We start from the raw sequence: 13963 nt of genomic DNA on the forward strand, positions 1-13963 counted from the left end.
CTACACCACCTAATAAATGAAACCAGATGTAAGAGAAGTGAATGGTGTGGACTTGAACTTAACACTGTGTTGGTAGCTCGCTAAAATTCATGCTACAATGTGTTAGTGAGCATAATAGCCACTTTTTTAATGAGCATAACAAAGTTAGTAAGCCAACGTGAATCCAGTTAGTCCGATGTTAGTGTGCAGGGGTTAATTCCCAAGTTGTAAATTCCTTGTGGTGCACAATAATGAATGTAGCGTGTTCCGTAAGATATATTCAGCGGCTGAGGTCAGGTTAAATGTCATCCAAAGCAATCTTACTGGTGCTGGTGTTGTCTAGTGTGCTATTTGAAGCATCATTCGTGGAGTTGAAGTGTAATGGCCCGTGATCAAACATGTGCATAAGGCAGAAACAAACTGTTCAGTCCCGTTAGATGTTGGACGGGATAGCAATCGCTATAGTGCAATTCTGCAGTTCTGCTCTCCATATTACTCAATGATGTATTGGCCACACATGCTCCCGGTGCTGGTTGGATATAAGTCAAGTAAAGATAAGGCTTATACAGACTCCAATTTGTAAAGTTCCAGCGGAATGTGTTTAACAGCACCTTATGCTTGCATTAGCCAACCTCAGGATGGTGGCCCCCTTCCTCCATACACCGCACCTTACTGCCACTTTCCTTCTTGCATATTCAAATATGTCAACCTCCCCCTTCATGAGCCCCAGTGATTTTTTTGCCCGTGCCTCCGTTCTGCCTCAACAATACCTCATTTTACCCTGAAAACAAAACCAAGATGCCAATTTCCTACACTGTTGGTAGTACAAATACGGGCGACTATCCCCACAATTACATCACAGATGACAGTTGGTTTCAAAATACTCAGACCTATTTTCTTGCAATGTGGCAATAGTTCAGGTGGCACAGAGGGGTATCAAGTGTTTCTCCACTGGCTGAAATACACTGATCTGGGAGTCATGAGTATACGCTAATGATTGTACATGTTGTTGCTTGCAAATATTTCTGGGGGGTAGAGAGTAAGGTAATAGGGTCCCTTTTTCACTGTTAATAAGTAGTAACATTTGATCTAAAACTTGAGCTGGAACTTCTGGTGAGACTCAGTCACTAGTCGATACCTGTGATATCTGCGTGTTTGGAGAGGTTGCCCAATGAGTGTATCTTGCCCTGGTAAACCCACCTTGAATGGGCGATATTGGGCTGATCCGATTGTGGGCCCTAGGGTCCAATGATTGGATCCCTATGTCTGAAATCAGGGCTCCAGCCTATGGAAGGATCACCCGCCCCCAGCCCAGCGTGACCGAACCAACCGCAGAAGATCCCTTAGCTGTGTCGGAGGGTCGGATTCACTAAGGTTCTCTGGGCTGGGCGTGACCTTTGGTTGCAAATATTTGGCGTGCAGCATCTCTTCATTGATATGAACATGTTCCTATGATTTTTATAGGAATGTATAAGTATCGCTTTAAAGGTGAAACACCCCTCTAAGTTAAAATATGTACCATGTAAGCCATTAATCATAACCCCAATCATATTTACCTAAATATATATATCTGGTGTGAGCAACAGTCAAAAAGTCAAATAATCATTAATCAGTGCTTCACAGGAATAATATTTTTTGAAGAACTAGTGTGAAGAGCTTACAATCCAGTGGTGGGTCTCTCTGCTCCTCTTGCACATATTCTGCCCCGTCCTGCTGTAATTGCAGATGTTGTTATAGGAGGGAATCCAGCACTTGCAGATTGAAACATACAGAGCAGCCTCTCTGGAGGCCCCTTTAAAGCCATCCTCTCAGTGACTCTCTGCTCATGGCTCTCCATTGCCACACATTCAGCTTTTTTATGGGTGACTAACATGTGGGTTCTTCTGTAAGGGAGCAATCATTTCCAGGCCAAAAATATTCCCAACTGTGCCACGTAGAGCTGGGATTTTCCTGACTGTGGTGCCACCAGGAGCAACCCAAGCTGAAGGCTGGAGAAGTCGCTTGTTTTCTTGCTGTAACATATGTGAGCAGCTCAGAGACGCCATGGTTGGCAGTGTTTGCTCCTTCTTCTTTGTGTTTGGAGTGTTGGGTCGATACCATATAAATAAGGGATAGGGGTTAGTGAACGTGTCCTAGTGCGTTAGGCTATGAGCTCTGGGGTGGGATCTTGAATCCAGCCTTGTTTGTCTGTCTTTTCTCTTATAAGTGCTGAATAGATATGATAATGATATATGTTTTGCCTCCAGCATCATTTTATTGTTTGTTTGCACCACCTAGTGGTTTAGTCAGTGGTTTATGTGCATTGCTATAAAAATGACTTTCTTTGCTTCCTGTACCTTTACCATGTGACCATGTGTAACAGCAGGAAATGATCAGTGTAGCTGCCATCTTTATACTGGTCACTGCCCAACATCATGTGCAGTAATCCTACCCCATCCAGCCTTGTGGTAGTATTCTTGTTAGGTGTTAATGATCTACAAAGCCTGCTTTATAAATCCATACCATTATTTTCTTATTTTGTCATTTTATACACGTTTTATAACTTGTTATGTTTGTGCAGCCACCTGATAGTCCTGCTGTATACCCAGGCTTCTAGGCTTTACTTGCATCCAGATGCCTCTTATCCTTTATGCATTATACGGCTATTTTCCACACTGTCTATGTACTTGTGTTATGATATATATTGTATGGTTTCACTAAACACTGTCATTTTTCTGTTCCCCAGTTTCACACCTTCCCCTTGGTATTGAAAACTAAAGCTTTCTAATCTGGTGCCAGTGGATTGAGGAAGGAAGGAGTTTAGCTGCATGTCAAGCTACACACGACCCCAGGGTAACAGGTAGTGAGGACAGAACAGTAAAACAATGGTTATCAAGCAGGTGGATCAAACTGTAGCTTTACTGCATGCACAGTGAAACAAAGTCAGAGCAAATCACACTGCACAGGCAAGATTCTAGGACAGCGATCCACATTCAGCCACTGCTACTAAGTGACAGTAGCCAAGAGAAGTCACAACAGCTACAGCAGGCTAAAGGCTAATCCACTGTCACATAATGTCACCTTCATTAACAACTAGATCCAGGGCACCCCTAGGCCGGCTGCCATTTGTCGCCCCCATCCCCTCCCCTTTATTCGCACACATTTGCATAATCAGGACAGGAGCAATGAGGATGGGTGCACAGGAAATTTTAAAAACGATTGTATCTCGGCAGATCCTGCTGCCCTATACTTGGGCCTTGGTGGCCTCTCAACAAATCCGGACCTGACTAGATGACAAATTGCTGGTTCCTCTCAGTGCTCCTTTGTTACAGAAGTGGCTAAGGCACGGGCCTTCTTTGCTGAAAAGGAGATGGAAGCAAAAATAGAGAAAGCAGAAATGAAAGTGAAGAGCTCACGCTTAGAAGCATCTCTAAAAAATCTGGGCATAGATAGGGAAGCTGCTGAGGAGACAATCACATACCCTGACAACGCAAAACACAGCAGGGTGCCTGATCTGAAGGTTGAGCCCCAAGACCCAGTGTACGTCTGCATATGTCTAGCAGCACTCCAAATGGTGTACAGATTCTGTTTTAGCACAAGGAACAGGTCAACACGCTACCCCATAGCCAAACCAAGGATGCCATACACCTCCACACGCCAACAGCAAGTCACAACTGCACCAAAAGGGCAATGCTGAGCAAAGTGAACCTGCATACAGTCACCACACCAGCCAACTATCCAAGCCTAGGGGTATCCCCACAACTGCCCCCTCTGCTATGATAAAGAGGAGTCCATATGGACAAATATGCTTGCCCTTGCCAACTGTGATCGACTGCAATCGTGTTCCTGATAATAGATCTGAAATTCTTACACCAGATGTGGCTATGCACCATGTGCACTTAAAACATACAATGCACTTAATCCCTGAACTCAACCCCAAGGCCCAGATTATGCTTCTTCTTGGAAGAGATATCCTACAGGTCAACAAAGCAAGGGACCAGATAAATAGGCCTCACAATGCACCTTATGCACAGAAGCTAGACCTCAGATGGATCATCACAGGTTATGTTTGCCTAGGACAGGGCTGTCCAACTGGCGACCCCCCCCTTTGTGTGGCTCCCCCACCTACCTGCTGTGTCTGCTTACCATGTGTAAGATTTAAATGGTTTCACTACAGAGATGAACTGGCCCCTGTATTGTTTAAACATACCTTGTATTGTTCACACCTGTGATCCCCCTGTATTGTTCACACTTGTGACACCTCTATTGTTCACTCCCCTAAAGCCCTGTACTGTTCTACCTGAGACCCAGACTGAAACTGCCACATTGTTCACCTGTTCACACTTTATACAAAATGCTAATGGGGCCCCAGCACTGTGTCACTGTATGTAGCACATATTAGACTGGTCCTGGCAGTTTTCATTGTCTCTTGCTCTGTTCTGCCTTCCCTATGTTCCCTGTGTGTGACATGCTCTGTCTGTCTGTGTGTCTGTGACATGCTCTGTCTGTGTGTGTGACATGCTCTGTGTGTGTGTGACATGCTCTGTCTGTGTGTGTGACATGCTCTGTGTGTGTGTGACATGCTCTGTGTGTGTGTGTGTGACATGCTCTGTCTGTGTGTGTGTGACATGCTATGTCTGTCTGTGTGTGACATGCTCTGTGTGTCTGTGTGTGTGTGTGTGTGACATGCTCTGTGTGTGTCTGTGAGTAACATGCTGTGTCTGTGTGTGACATGCTCTGTGTGTGTGTGTGACATGCTCTGTGTGTGTGTGACATGCTCTGTCTGTGTGTGTGACATGCTCTGTGTGTGTGTGTGTGACATGCTCTGTGTGTGTGTCTGTGTGTGTGTGTGTGTGTGTGTGTGTGACATGCTCTGTGTGTGTGACATGCTCTGTGTGTGTGTGTGACATGCTCTGTGTGTGTGTCTGTGTGTGTGTGTGACATGCTCTGTGTGTGTGTGACATGCTCTGTGTGTGTGTGTGTGTGTGTGTGACATGCTCTGTGTGTGTGTGTCTGTGTGTGACATGCTCTGTGTGTGTGTGTGTAACATGCTCTATGTGTGTGTGTGTGTGACATGCTCTGTGTGTGTGTCTGTGTGTGTGTGTGTGTGACATGCTCTGTCTGTGTGTGTGTGACATGCTCTGTGTCTGTGTGTGACATGCTCTGTGTGTGTGTGTGTGTGTGTGACATGCTCTGTGTGTGTGTGACATGCTCTGTGTCTGTGTGTGACATGCTCTGTGTGTGTGTGTGTGTGTGTGTGTGTGTGACATGCTCTGTGTGTGTGTGTGTGACATGCTCTGTGTGTGTGTGTGTGTGACATGCTCTGTCTGTGTGTGTGTGTGTGTGTGTGTGACATGCTCTGTGTGTGTGTGACATGCTCTGTCTGTGTGTGTGACATGCTCTGTGTGTGTGTGTGTGTGACATGCTCTGTCTGTGTGTGTGTGTGTGTGTGTGTGTGTGTGACATGCTCTGTGTGTGTGTGTGTGTGACATGCTCTGTCTGTGGAACATTAGCCTGGTATTTGTTCTGAGGGTTTGTTAGCATTTAAAATAAATTAGTGTTAGCGGCCCCTAAGGTGTTTAATTATGTGCTGGGGGTGAGGGGGTATATGGATTTAAGGGTATGTCTTAAAATGACATGGGTGTGGTTTAAAAAGAGAGGGAGTGGTCAACACTGGCTTCCATTATTGGCCCTCCACTACTTGCATGTGTAACAGCAGGAAATGATCAGTGTAGCTGCCATCTTTATACTGGTCACTGCCCAACATCATGTGCAGTAATCCTACCCCATCCAGCCTTGTGGTAGTATTCTTGTTAGGTGTTAATGATCTACAAAGCCTGCTTTATAAATCCATACCATTATTTTCTTGTTTTGTCATTTTATACACGTTTTATAACTTGTTATGTTTGTGCAGCCACCTGATAGTCCTGCTGTATACCCAGGCTTCTAGGCTTTACTTGCATCCAGATGCCTCTCATCCTTTATGCATTATACGGCTATTTTCCACACTGTCTATGTACTTGTGTTATGATATAAATCATTTTCTGTTCCCCAGTTTCACACCTTCCCCTTGTTAATAAAATCAGAATCTTTCCAATCTGGTGTCAGTGGATTAATAAAGGAAGAAGTTTAGCTGCATGTCAAGCTACACACCAGGGTAACACGTAGTGGGGAAAGAACAATAAGTATATAAGTATATGTATGTATGTATGTATATATAAAGTGTTGAATAAACGTGATCGATTATAAATATACGAAAGACAAGTGCTGACTACAGGGCGGCAAGGTGGCTCAATGCGTAGCAGTACCTGTGAGCTTGACTTCAAATCCCATGGCTTGGATCGCTTGGGACTTGGGTTCGAATCCAGTTGCGGCAGCGATTGAGAAATGTCTTTTCCCTTTAAAGTGCTAAACAAACAACATAATCCATGATAAATTTACCAAAAACACAGTAGGATTCTGTGCAGACAGGTGGCTCGTGGAGTAGCACTGCTGGGTAGCAGAACCTGTCGGCCTGAGTTCAAATCCCATCTGAGACTGTGCGGATCACAGGCAGGTGAGAGCGAGAGTTCAAATCCCATCTGTGACTGTGTGGATTGCAGGCAGGTGAGAGAGGGCGTGAGTTCTAATCCCATCTGTGACTGTGCGGATCGCAGGCCGGTGGGAGCGAGAGTTCAAATCGTGACTGTGAGGATCGCAGGTGAGAGAAGGCAAGAGATTCCAATGTGTGACTGTGCGGAAGGCAGGATAGAGCGAGGGTGTGAGGAACACAGAGAGGGTGAGGAGTGAAAAATGTGGTTTTTATTGTATTTTTTTTCAAATAAATTTGAAATTAAAAGATCTACTCACGCCATTTCAGAACCTGGACTTGTCTGTACTCTGCCATCTTGGAGTCTGGATCTTCTGTACCCGCTCAGCTTGGAACCTCGACCTTCTGTACCCGCTCAGCTTGGAACCTCGAACTTCTGTACCCGCCCAGCTTGGAACCTCGACCTTCTGTACCCGCTCAGCTTGGAACCTCGACCTTCTGTACCCGCTCAGCTTGGAACCTCGACCTTCTGTACCCGCTCAGCTTGGAACCTCGACCTTCTGTACCCGCTCAGCTTGGAACCTCGAACTTCTGTACACGCCCAGCTTGGAACCTCGACCTTCTGTACACGCCCAGCTTGGAACCTCAACCTTCTGTACACGCCCAGCTTGGAACCTCGACTTTCTGTACACGCCCAGCTTGGAATCTCGACTTTCTGTACACACCCAGCTTGGAACCTCGACTTTCTGTACACGCCCAGCTTGGAACCTCGTCCTTCTGTACACGCCCACCTTTGAACTTTTGTACTCAGCCATCTTGGAACCTGGACATACCATACTCGGCCATTTTTGAAGCTGGAATTCGGACATTTTGAGTAACTTATGTTAGGTTCAGGTCATCTGGAGGAATTGAACCTGGAATTCTTTGTATGTTAAGCAGCGCACTAAGCCACCGAGCCATCACAGCGCTGGATGCAAAGTCTCCATTCTTTGTAAAGGTATAGTTAAAACAAGTTAAGACAGCACTTTAAAGTAATTATTTGTTAAAGCTCTTTGGCTGGAATTGAACTCATAACCTTTACGATGGAAGACGCATCTCTAGCGCCTGTGCTATTGCAGCAATAGACAGAAACACTTGCTTCTTTGTAAATATATTGTTAAAAGACGTTAAGACAGTACTATAAATGTATCATTTACCCAACTTTCAATTCTGTGTAAATATTTAGATAAGACAATACTTTTCTTTGGCGGGAATCGAACTCAAAATTTTCACGCACCAAACGAAACACTTAGCGAATGCGCTATTGCAGCTATTGGTAGTAAATTGCAAATTCTTTGTAAATATATAGTTAAACACGTGAAGACAGAACCTATAAATGTATCATTTACCCAACTTTTAGTTCTGTGTAAATATTTAAATAAGTCAATACTCTTCTTTGGCGGGAATCGAACTCAAAACTTTCACGCACCAAACAGAACACCAGCGACTGCGCTATTGCAGCTATTGGTAGTGAATTGCAAATTCTTTGTAAATATATAGTTAAACACGTGAAGACAGAGCCTATAAATGTATCATTTACCCAACTTTTAGTTCTGTGTAAATATTTAAATAAGACAATACCCTTCTTTGGCGGGAATCGAACTCAAAACTTTCACGCACCAAACAGAACACCAGCGACTGCGCTATTGCAGCTATTGGTAGCGAATTGCAAATTCTTTGTAAATATATAGTTAAACACGTGAAGACAGAACTATAAATGTATCATTTACCCAACTTTTAGTTCCGTGTAAATATTTAAATAAGTCAATACTCTTCTTTGGCGGGAATCGAACTCAAAACTTTCACGCACCAAACAGAACACCAGCGACTGCGCTATTGCAGCTATTGGTAGTGAATTGCAAATTCTTTGTAAATATATAGTTAAACACGTGAAGACAGAACTATAAATGTATCATTTACCCAACTTTTAGTTCTGTGTAAATATTTAAATAAGTCAATACTCTTCTTTGGCGGGAATCGAACTCAAAACTTTCACGCACCAAACAGAACACCAGCGACTGCGCTATTGCAGCTATTGGTAGTGAATTGCAAATTCTTTGTAAATATATAGTTAAACACGTGAAGACAGAACTATAAATGTATCATTTACCCAACTTTTAGTTCTGTGTAAATATTTAAATAAGACAATACTCTTCTTTGGCGGGAATCGAACTCAAAACTTTCACGCACCAAACGAAACACTTAGCGCCTGTGCTATTGCAGCAATTGACAGAAACACTTGCTTCTTTGTAAATATATTGTTAAAAGACGTTAAGACAGTACTATAAATGTATCATTTACCCAACTTTCAATTCTGTGTAAATATTTAGATAAGACAATACTTTTCTTTGGCGGGAATCAAACTCAAAACTTTCACGCACCAAACGAAACACTTAGCGCCTGTGCTATTGCAGCAATTAACAGAAACACTTGCTTCTTTGTAAATATATTGTTAAAAGACGTTAAGACAGTACTATAAATGTATCATTTACCCAACTTTCAATTCTGTGTAAATATTTAGATAAGACAATACTTTTCTTTGGCGGGAATCGAACTCAAAATTTTCACGCACCAAACGAAACACTTAGCGACTGCGCTATTGCAGCTATTGGTAGTAAATTGCAAATTCTTTGTAAATATATAGTTAAACACGTGAAGACAGTACTATAAATGTATCATTTACCCAACTTTTAGTTCTGTGTAAATATTTAAATAAGACAATACCCTTCTTTGGCGGGAATCGAACTCAAAACTTTCACGCACCAAACAGAACACCAGCGACTGCGCTATTGCAGCTATTGGTAGTGAATTGCTATTGGTAGTAAATTGCAAATTCTTTGTAAATATATAGTTAAACACGTGAAGACAGTACTATAAATGTATCATTTACCCAACTTTTAGTTCTGTGTAAATATTTAAATAAGACAATACCCTTCTTTGGCGGGAATCGAACTCAAAACTTTCACGCACCAAACAGAACACCAGCGACTGCGCTATTGCAGCTATTGGTAGCGAATTGCAAATTCTTTGTAAATATATAGTTAAACACGTGAAGACAGAACTATAAATGTATCATTTACCCAACTTTTAGTTCCGTGTAAATATTTAAATAAGTCAATACTCTTCTTTGGCGGGAATCGAACTCAAAACTTTCACGCACCAAACAGAACACCAGCGACTGCGCTATTGCAGCTATTGGTAGTGAATTGCAAATTCTTTGTAAATATATAGTTAAACACGTGAAGACAGAACTATAAATGTATCATTTACCCAACTTTTAGTTCTGTGTAAATATTTAAATAAGTCAATACTCTTCTTTGGCGGGAATCGAACTCAAAACTTTCACGCACCAAACAGAACACCAGCGACTGCGCTATTGCAGCTATTGGTAGAAAAATGCAAATTCTGTGTAAATATATAGTTAAACACGTGAAGACAGAACTATAAATGTATTATTTACCCAACTCTCATTTCTGTGTAAATATTACATTATATAACATATATATATTACATTATTACATTATATAACATTCATACTGTTACAGGCTTGTGCCACAGGAGGGCAGCAGTGAGACATTAATTACACATTCATACTGTTACAGGCTTGTGCCACAGGAGGGCAGCAATGAGACATTAATTACACATTCATACTGTTACAGGCTTGTGCCACAGGAGGGCAGCAGTGAGACATTAATCACACATTCATACTGTTACAGGCTTGTGCCACAGGAGGGCAGCAGTGAGACATTAATCACACATTCATACTGTTACAGGCTTGTGCCACAGGAGGGCAGCAGTGAGACATTAATCCTCCATTCATACTGTTACAGGCTTGTGCCACAGGAGGGCAGCAGTGAGACATTAATCACACATTCATACTGTTACAGGCTTGTGCCACAGGAGGGCAGCAGTGAGACATTAATTACACATTCATACTGTTACAGGCTTGTGCCACAGGAGGGCAGCAGTGAGACATTAATCACACATTCATACTGTTACAGGCTTGTGCCACAGGAGGGCAGCAGTGAGACATTAATCCTCCATTCATACTGTTACAGGCTTGTGCCACAGGAGGGCAGCAGTGAGACATTAATCACACATTCATACTGTTACAGGCTTGTGCCACAGGAGGGCAGCAGTGAGACATTAATTACACATTCATACTGTTACAGGCTTGTGCCACAGGAGGGCAGCAGTGAGACATTAATCACACATTCATACTGTTACAGGCTTGTGCCACAGGAGGGCAGCAGTGAGACATTAATCACACATTCATACTGTTACAGGCTTGTGCCACAGGAGGGCAGCAGTGAGACATTAATCACACATTCATACTGTTACAGGCTTGTGCCACAGGAGGGCAGCAGTGAGACATTAATCACACATTCATACTGTTACAGGCTTGTGCCACAGGAGGGCAGCAGTGAGACATTAATCACACATTCATACTGTTACAGGCTTGTGCCACAGGAGGGCAGCAGTGAGACATTAATCACACATTCATACTGTTACAGGCTTGTGCCACAGGAGGGCAGCAGTGAGACATTAATCACACATTCATACTGTTACAGGCTTGTGCCACAGGAGGGCAGCAGTGAGACATTAATCACACATTCATACTGTTACAGGCTTGTGCCACAGGAGGGCAGCAGTGAGACATTAATCACACATTCATACTGTTACAGGCTTGTGCCACAGGAGGGCAGCAGTGAGACATTAATCACACATTCATACTGTTACAGGCTTGTGCCACAGGAGGGCAGCAGTGAGACATTAATCACACATTCATACTGTTACAGGCTTGTGCCACAGGAGGGCAGCAGTGAGACATTAATTACACATTCATACTGTTACAGGCTTGTGCCACAGGAGGGCAGCAATGAGAACATTAATTACACATTCATACTGTTACAGGCTTGTGCCACAGGAGGGCAGCAGTGAGACATTAATCACACATTCATACTGTTACAGGCTTGTGCCACAGGAGGGCAGCAGTGAGACATTAATCACACATTCATACTGTTACAGGCTTGTGCCACAGGAGGGCAGCAGTGAGACATTAATTACACATTCATACTGTTACAGGCTTGTGCCACAGGAGGGCAGCAGTGAGACATTAATTACACATTCATACTGTTACAGGCTTGTGCCACAGGAGGGCAGCAGTGAGACATTAATCACACATTCATACTGTTACAGGCTTGTGCCACAGGAGGGCAGCAGTGAGACATTAATTACACATTCATACTGTTACAGGCTTGTGCCACAGGAGGGCAGCAGTGAGACATTAATCACACATTCATACTGTTACAGGCTTGTGCCACAGGAGGGCAGCAGTGAGACATTAATCACACATTCATACTGTTACAGGCTTGTGCCACAGGAGGGCAGCAGTGAGAGACATTAATCACACATTCATACTGTTACAGGCTTGTGCCACAGGAGGGCAGCAGTGAGACATTAATCACACATTCATACTGTTACAGGCTTGTGCCACAGGAGGGCAGCAGTGAGACATTAATCCTCCATTCATACTGTTACAGGCTTGTGCCACAGGAGGGCAGCAGTGAGACATTAATCACACATTCATACTGTTACAGGCTTGTGCCACAGGAGGGCAGCAGTGAGACATTAATCACACATTCATACTGTTACAGGCTTGTGCCACAGGAGGGCAGCAGTGAGACATTAATCACACATTCATACTGTTACAGGCAAACAGCAGTGAGACATTAATGGCAACATTCATACTGTTACAGGCTGTGCCACAGGAGGGCAGCAGTGAGACATTAATCACACATTCATACTGTTACAGGCTTGTGCCACAGGAGGGCAGCAGTGAGACATTAATCACACATTCATACTGTTACAGGCTTGTGCCACAGGAGGGCAGCAGTGAGACATTAATCACACATTCATACTGTTACAGGCTTGTGCCACAGGAGGGCAGCAGTGAGACATTAATCACACATTCATACTGTTACAGGCTTGTGCCACAGGAGGGCAGCAGTGAGACATTAATCACACATTCATACTGTTACAGGCTTGTGCCACAGGAGGGCAGCAGTGAGACATTAATTACACATTCATACTGTTACAGGCTTGTGCCACAGGAGGGCAGCAATGAGACATTAATTACACATTCATACTGTTACAGGCTTGTGCCACAGGAGGGCAGCAGTGAGACATTAATCACACATTCATACTGTTACAGGCTTGTGCACAGGAGGGCAGCAGTGAGACATTAATCACACATTCATACTGTTACAGGCTTGTGCCACAGGAGGGCAGCAGTGAGACATTAATTACACATTCATACTGTTACAGGCTTGTGCCACAGGAGGGCAGCAGTGAGACATTAATTACACATTCATACTGTTACAGGCTTGTGCCACAGGAGGGCAGCAGTGAGACATTAATCACACATTCATACTGTTACAGGCTTGTGCCACAGGAGGGCAGCAGTGAGACATTAATTACACATTCATACTGTTACAGGCTTGTGCCACAGGAGGGCAGCAGTGAGACATTAATCACACATTCATACTGTTACAGGCTTGTGCCACAGGAGGGCAGCAGTGAGACATTAATCCTCCATTCATACTGTTACAGGCTTGTGCCACAGGAGGGCAGCAGTGAGACATTAATCCTCCATTCATACTGTTACAGGCTTGTGCCACAGGAGGGCAGCAGTGAGACATTAATCACACATTCATACTGTTACAGGCTTGTGCCACAGGAGGGCAGCAGTGAGACATTAATCACACATTCATACTGTTACAGGCTTGTGCCACAGGAGGGCAGCAGTGAGACATTAATCCTCCATTCATACTGTTACAGGCTTGTGCCACAGGAGGGCAGCAGTGAGACATTAATCCTCCATTCATACTGTTACAGGCTTGTGCCACAGGAGGGCAGCAGTGAGACATTAATCACACATTCATACTGTTACAGGCTTGTGCCACAGGAGGGCAGCAGTGAGACATTAATTACACATTCATACTGTTACAGGCTTGTGCCACAGGAGGGCAGCAGTGAGACATTAATCACACATTCATACTGTTACAGGCTTGTGCCACAGGAGGGCAGCAGTGAGACATTAATTACACATTCATACTGTTACAGGCTTGTGCCACAGGAGGGCAGCAATGAGACATTAATTACACATTCATACTGTTACAGGCTTGTGCCACAGGAGGGCAGCAGTGAGACATTAATCACACATTCATACTGTTACAGGCTTGTGCCACAGGAGGGCAGCAGTGAGACATTAATCACACATTCATACTGTTACAGGCTTGTGCCACAGGAGGGCAGCAGTGAGACATTAATCACACATTCATACTGTTACAGGCTTGTGCCACAGGAGGGCAGCAGTGAGACATTAATCCTCCATTCATACTGTTACAGGCTTGTGCCACAGGAGGGCAGCAGTGA

The sequence above is a fragment of the Xenopus laevis genome, chromosome 8L, assembly GCF_017654675.1.
Source record: "Xenopus laevis strain J_2021 chromosome 8L, Xenopus_laevis_v10.1, whole genome shotgun sequence".
Lineage (NCBI taxonomy): Eukaryota > Metazoa > Chordata > Amphibia > Anura > Pipidae > Xenopus > Xenopus laevis.